Below are 7,380 nucleotides of genomic sequence, written 5' to 3' on the forward strand. Positions count from 1 at the left end.
CATGTTTCAAAGCCCAGGGAGTGAGGAGCAGCGAGGGGGGCCCAGAGGCCAAGTGCAACCAGGCAGAGTCAGGACTGCTGGGTTACACGACAAGGTCACTACTGACCTGGGAAAGAAATCTCCATGCCATGGTGGAGATGGGATGCACACTGGAGGGTGACAACATGCACACGGACTGTCTGGGCATCTTAGTAGACACCGTGGCGTTTAGCAAACAAAACACATGGCGTTGGCAAGTGCGGGAGGAGGGGGAGGAGGGGTCATCCTGGGCAGGAGATCCATTGTAAGAGGAGGGAGAATATATAAAGGGGCAAGGAGGAGATCCTTCAGGCAAGCATACCGATGTGGGGTTTCTCAGCAATTATAAATGTACAAAGGAGGCCAAGGTCACAAATTTAAAGTGAAACCAATGATGAGCTTCTCTCTGGCCGTGTGGGGCAGAGGCGAGGACTGGAATTTCTCCCCACCAGCATGCCCTTCCCCAGGAGAGGTTTTCCTTAAGCCTGGTTAGGGGCCCCGTTCCCCTTGCACCTGCCCTTTCAGAGTGGCACTGGGCGATAGCCCAGAATCCAGGAGGTAGCTAGCACTTGGCTCCCTAATGGAAGGGAAAGCCCCCTTTCCTCCAACCGGCCCCAGGAGAGCATCCCTCTGAACTGTGAAGAGACCTCAAACAGATCATTACCATGCTGCTCACTAGGCTGTAAAAGCAGAAGTCCCCAGTGCTGGGGACATGGCATCCCTGCAGCACTCCAGCCTGACGTCCAAGGTGGGCTCTAGAAGGCCAGCTCTGTCCCCGTCTCCCTGAAATGGAAGTGGCAATTCCTTCCATGTGGGTGCTGAAGAATTGGAGAGATTTGTTCACTGCAGGCGGAGGAGGCTCCGGGCGACACCTGCTGTGATGAGTTAACTGTCCTATCCCCATTTCACATGAGAAAACAGAGGCCTCAGAGGGAAAGAAAGATTCATGCCACCCTTAGGAAGGGCAACTAGGTAATGTTTAAAATCAGGTGTTGAACCTACTTAAGACGTCATACACGCTAGGCATGGTGGTACACACCTGTCATCCTAGCAGCTCATGCGGCAGGAGGATTGTGAATTCAAAGCCAGCCTCAGCAATTTAGTGAAGCCCTAAGAAACTCAGCGAGAACCTAGCTCTAAATAATATAAAAAATGGCTAGGGATGTGGCTTGGTGGTTAAGCATCCTGGGTTCAATTCCCTGTATTTAAAAAGAGGAAGGAAGGAAGGGAGGAAGGAAGGAAGGGAGGAAGGGAGGAAGGGAGGAAGAGAGGAAGGGAGGAAGGGAGAGGAAGGGAGGAAGAGAGGAAGGGAGGAAGGGAAGAAGAGAGGAAGGGAAGAAGGGAGAGGAAGGGAGGAAGGGAGAGAGAGAGAGACAGAGAGAGAGAGAAGAAAGAAAGAAAGAAAGAAAGAAAGAAAGAAAGAAAGAGAGAGAGAGAGAGAGAGAGAAGAAAGAAAGAAAGAAAGAAAGAAAGAAAGAAAGAAAGAAAGAAAGAAAGAAAGAAAGAAAGAAAGAAGGAAGGAAGGAAAGGAAGGAAAGGGAGGGAGGAAGGGAGGAAGGAAAGGGAGGGAGGGAGGGAGGGAGGAAGGAAGGAAGGAAGGAAGGAAGGAAGGAAGGAAGGAAGGAAGGAAGGAAGGAAGGAAGAAAGAATAACATACTTGTGAGCCTGCAGTCCTGCTTCTAGGGATTTCAGCAGTGAGCCCAGAGGGCCAACTACAGCACCATTTTCCAAAAAGCAATAGAAACCACAGAAGCCCATCAATAAATAAATAAAAGTGCATCCTGAGAACTGCAGAGCTCTGACACATTGACTCCTTCCACATCCCTGCACTAAGAGATGACCAAGCTTAGTCCAAGTCCCCCAAGATGATCTCTGTCCCCCAGGAAAACGCCTGCCTGACAAAGACTAATGATGCCAGAACTGTTTTAGCCAAGACCAGATGCTATGGTTTGAATGTGTCCCCCAAATTTCACGTGTTGAGAACCTGGTCCCCAATGCAGTAGTGTTGAGAAGCAGGGACAGAGTCCTTCCTCATGATTGGATAAATTCACCCATGGATTAACAGGCTGCTACTGTGTGAGCAGGAGCTCTCTTGCAGGACATGCTTGCTAGTCTCCCCATACACCAGGGCATGATCCAGCTGGAGGCCTTTACCACAGGCTCACAGATGTTGGCACCATGCCCTGGGATATCCAGCTTCCAGACCTGTGAGCTAAAGAATCTTCTAGTCTTCACAAATTACCCAGTCTGTGATATGCTGTCGTAGCAACAGAAAATGAGCCAAATCAGAAAATGATAGGCCCTTGACCTCAGAGCATTTACCAAAAATGCCTTACAAATAAGAATCCTTCTGTCTCTTTGAGATGCATATGTGTCTCTACAACTCAAGAGTGTCTTTCTCAAGGACCTGAAAGCCATTCCTTATATCACTTTGCCAGGCATGGTGGCACATACCTGTAATCCCAGAGGCTTGGGAGACTGAGGCAGGAGGATCACAAGTTCAAAGCCAGCCTCAGCAAACAGCAAGGCGCTAAGCAACTCAGTGACACCCTCTCTACATAAAATACAAAATAGGGCTGGGGATGTGACTCAGGTTGAGTACCCTGAGTTCAATCCCCAGCACTTCCCACCCCCCAAAAAAAGAAGTCTCTAACTTCCATAATTGCAAGCAAACACAGATGGCTGAATCACTGTGACTACGGTGCCCCTTTGTAATGTTTCACTGGAACCCATTCCTTCCCTACAAACACACATTATGCTTTGTCACCTCTGCACAAATTAGAATGAAACCATCTCTTTCCCTTACTGCCAGTAGTTATTGAATACAGTTTCCACCACTTTAATGTCCAGCTCTGTTATCTTTGAGGTGGAGAGAATGTTCCTTTTAAAAGAACTGCTTTGTGAAAAGCACTGAAAGTAGTGCCTGGTGCATTAGCTATTATTATCATCATTATTATTAAATTTTCATCTGTTGGGAAAACACATTATGGGTGCATACATATATGAAAATTCATTGACCTGTAGGTTTAAAATTAGCCTGTTTATGACTGTATTTGTCCACTAAAATGCTTTTTTTTTTTTAATTGGAGAATGTGTTAAAACTATACAGGCTCATATGGAAAGTTATCTGTCGTGTTCCATGACTAAACACTTAAGGTCACTTCAGGTGAACTGGGCTGGCACAAAATAACCACACAGAGACAGAGAAATACCTTATACTTTGGGTCCTATGTTGGTTCCTCTGACCTTAGGGGTCTGTAGAAAGAGAAAGAAAGGAGCACATGCTGAACCCTTTTATTGGGGAGAAGCCATTCCAATGAGGCAAGGGGTAGGATTACAAAGGAGTAGGTGAGTATAGCTCAACCCCTGTGGGTGATACCTACACCTGAAGCCATGCCTTGCTATCCAAGTTGGGACAATGCCCGAGTCCCACAAAATGTAGTGATTGGTCAGAGCCTTGGGCTTCAGGACTGGAAGGCAAGATCATTCAGAGAGGCTCCCACAGTTATCCAAGATAAACAAGCAAATTACAAAACAGCATAATAGAAACATCTCATGCAAACATAAACAGTCACCTAAGATCTAGCATATATCATATACTGTGTGTTAGTGTGTGCACAAAACTAGATGCGTATCCCAGGGCACTGTCTATATGCCCTGCACAGCATGCACTGCCTTTCTAGGAGATCGTGCCCAGTGCCTTGTCTTACCACCTGAGCCACCAGGTCCTGCTCACCTTTCAGGCAATCACACTGCTTCAGAGGTGCACTTGGTAACTCACCAGGGGGTAAGAGGCTGCCACCCATCGGCAGCGTGTGGAATGCCTGTAAAAATCCTCCACTCTGCTGTCTAACTGCTGTCAACTGAACTCTCAGCTTTGTGACGTTTCCCCAGTTTTACACGTTCTAAAAACCTCTGAATGAAATTAAACTTTGAGATGAAAGAGGTAAACATCAGTTGGTCACATATCTCCAGCATAACCATGATAGGCTCTTCAAAGCCAAAAGCAGAGAAAGAATGGCAGTCCCCTTCACTGGGCCCCTGCAACATGCTGGGCTGGCCCTGTGCACGCACTTGTCTTCTCTCATCACATCCCTCACTACTGAATTGGTCTTGCTGAGATTCTGAGGGGTTATGTACTCACACCAGCTCATCAGTGAGTCCAGACACAGGCCCACACTGTCCTAGTATATTGTTTTGCCCTCTATAAAACCTTCCCTTGTCCCAAACATATGAAGCTAAAACCCAGTATGTCTTGGTATCACACTCTCAATAAAACTCAGGTGCCCAGGAACCTAGAACATGTCCTTGTTAATACTCCATCTGCCTTCCAATCTTACTAAATTTGATAAGATACATAAGTGTAAAAACAAGAAGTCCCGACATCTCTAAATTGCCATGTTTCTTATAATTTAAAAAAAAAAAAACAGTAAAAAAAAAATTTCATTCCAATTCTGTCTGTCCCCCAAACCCCAACAAATACACCAAACCCTTCAGTTCTACTCTTTGGAGGCAAACCATATTACCAGTCTGTGTATTTTCCCAAAGAAGATTTAAGTAAATGCATGTTGTTGTTGTTTTCTGAGTTCAGTTCCCTATGACACCGCCTAAAACCCAGTGTCAGTAGTATTTTGCTAGTAAGAATGTCACTTACTACTGATGTGGATCACTACTACCCATGTTACAGAGGCAGAATCTGAGACACAGAGAACTGGGTGAACTGCACAAGGTCACACAGCAGAACACTCAGGGTCTGAATCTCAGAATAGTTATCTTGACCTGGAGGCTCTGGGTCCTGCTCTCCCCTCAAAAACCTCTCCCAATGACCCCACGGTGTCTGTCTCCTCCCTCTCTCAAGCTCTCATGTGTCTTCCTTCCCATTATCTTTCCCATTTTACCGCCTGTAAATTCTCACCTGCCTGAAATGTTGCTAAATTTGAATCAGAGGTGGGAGGAATTTAAAGAAGGATTCCAAGTCCCACACTGTACAGATGGGAGAACTGAAGCCAGAAAGGCTCCGCACATGTTCACAATTCTACACCCACCCTTCGCTCAGGCTGTTTCTTTTCCCACCTCTGTCTGCCCAGCTCCCTCCAGTCTGCACTCCTTCTCATGTGACCCACCGCCGCAGCCAGAGGGATCTTCCAAAAACACCCTTCTAATCTTGCACAGTCCTGTCTATCATCCTTAAGGACCCGGAACCTGGCCTCAAGGCCTTCTCCACTTTCCTCGGGAGACAGGCCCAATCTCACTCATGAGCCTTCCAACCCTAGCCTGCCTCGAGCCCTGACCTGGCCACTGGCTGCTCCTCCCTGAGCCTCAGATTCTCTGGTGCAGGCCCCTCGGGGGCTCACAGCTCCTCCCCTGCCAGACCTTGAGCTTGGCGGACACGGTGCCCAGCTGCCGGGTTCACCGCCACCCCCAGGTCTGGCCCTCCGCCCCCTCCTCACAGGCTCAATCGAGGTCTGATCAAAGAAAGGACGGGAAACTGTGGGGCGGAGCGAGGCGCACGATCCCGGGAGGAGGGCGCGCCCCCAGGAGCCGGCGGGTCGAGAGGGCACCGGGAACGAAACACCAGGTTCGCTCCGTTTTATGGGCACCTGGGGCTGGCCCTGTGCTGACGGCACGCAGGTGGACCGAGAGGCCCTGGGAGGGTCCCGGCGCCTCGGGGTGACGGAAGCACATAGGCGGCCCAGACGCGGCATGTAACTGAAGGGGGTCGCAGCCCCCAGAAGCCCACTGCGGGCCTCGGCTTACATCCCCCGCCCGGCAGGAGCGAAACAATGGGCGCTCGGAGCGCAAGCCAGGCGGTGACACAGAGCAAAGAGCCGCGGGCTTCCCAGGCGGCCGAGGGGACGGCGTCTGGGGTGCGGGGGCGGGGAGGGACGAGCGGCTCCCAGACCGGACTCGGAAAAATGACGCACGCGGTGCTCCGGGCCGCGCCAATACGGGACTGCCCCGCCCCGCCCGGTGCATTGTGGAGCTTAGAGGCCCCGCCCGGCGCCGAGTCTCGCGAGAGAACGAGAATCACGAGGACCACGGAATCGCAGGCCGGGAGAACCCGCTTCCTCCCCTCTGACCGGAGTCCCGCCCCCGCGCCGGGTGGGCCAATCACTACTCTTCCCCTTTCCGGTTGCGGGGATTGGTCAGACGGAGCACGTGACCAGGTCCCGGGCCTTTTACCCCAACACAGGTGCGGAGCGGCGAAGACCTTGGGGACCGTGCGGGAACGCGGTCCCCTGCAAACACGTTCTGCTGCCTGCCAAGAGGGCTCTTGTGCCTCGTATGGTCCCATCAGTGACTGGGGTCAGGTTCCTCTTTCCCCGTCTTGCAGTGGCACAAGGGTAAGGCTTATGTTCGGAGGCAGTGATCCGCTGCGTGTGGGGCACGGCGGCCTCGGAAGTGGACACCCCACTCCAAACGCTCAGAAGGCCGACCAGAATCGGGTTGTTGAGCAGAGCAGAGCCCCGTGTCCTGGGCTGGCATGAGCCACCCGTTGTGCCAGCACTCCCTGGGTTAACCATCCTGTTATTTCCACAGCAGCCCTGAGGGCTCCGAAGTGGCTGTGAGGCCATGGTCCTGGAAGGATTTGCCTGAAGCCACAGACTCCGGCGCCTGGGCTATAACCCTCCTTGGCCCATAAACCGTAACCACCCGTCCATGAAGCTCTTGAACCTTGAGAGGTGAGGGTGGGCATCCAAACCCTGATGACATCCCTTCTCGCTGCTTCCTGCCCAAGATGGTGACCCTAGAAGATGTTGCCTGTGCCTCCTGGGCTCCCCTCCCTACAGCCACAGAGCTGCTGGTCCCTTAAGTTCCTTGCACCGGACACAAGAGAGTCTCAGGGCAGGGCCAGCAAAAGAGTAGAAGCAGAGGGTGAGGAACCAGGAAGCCATAAATGGAAGAAGGGAGATGAGAAATGCAAAGGCCTGAAGAGAAATGACTGTCCACTTGTAAAAAGGCAAAAATCTTTGTCTTCATAGAATTTAACTCCTAGTGTCTAGAGATAAGGAACAAAAACCATACTATGGGGCTGGGGATATAGCTTAGTGGTAGAGTGTTTGACTAGCATGGGCAAAACCCTAGGTTCCTGTGGAGAGCCACTCCAAATGCACACACCTTTAACTCCTGCTGCACCACGGGATCTGAAAAATCACTGTGGTCTGGCACAGTAGTGCCATGACTTGTGACTCTGGCGACAGCACCCAGAGGGGTTGAGCTACACTCACCTGTTCCCTTGTTCCTACCCCTTGCCTCATTTGACTGGCTTTTTCCCAATAAAGGGGTTCAGCACGTGCTTCTCCCTCTCTTTCCATGGACCCTTAAGGTCATAGGAGCCGTCACAGGACCCAAAGAAAAAGA

General features: G+C 50.9%; 1 long non-coding RNA gene across 1 annotated transcript; it reads left to right on the forward strand.

Moving 5' to 3' along the window:
* The first annotated feature begins 4,955 nt into the window (after positions 1–4,955).
* LOC110597090 (uncharacterized) lies at positions 4,956–7,380 on the forward strand. Its single transcript, XR_002482974.3, has 2 exons — positions 4,956–6,362; positions 6,559–7,380. It is a non-coding gene; the product is annotated as an uncharacterized LOC110597090 (long non-coding RNA).

The sequence above is a fragment of the Ictidomys tridecemlineatus genome, chromosome 5, assembly GCF_052094955.1.
Source record: "Ictidomys tridecemlineatus isolate mIctTri1 chromosome 5, mIctTri1.hap1, whole genome shotgun sequence".
Classification (NCBI taxonomy): domain Eukaryota; kingdom Metazoa; phylum Chordata; class Mammalia; order Rodentia; family Sciuridae; genus Ictidomys; species Ictidomys tridecemlineatus.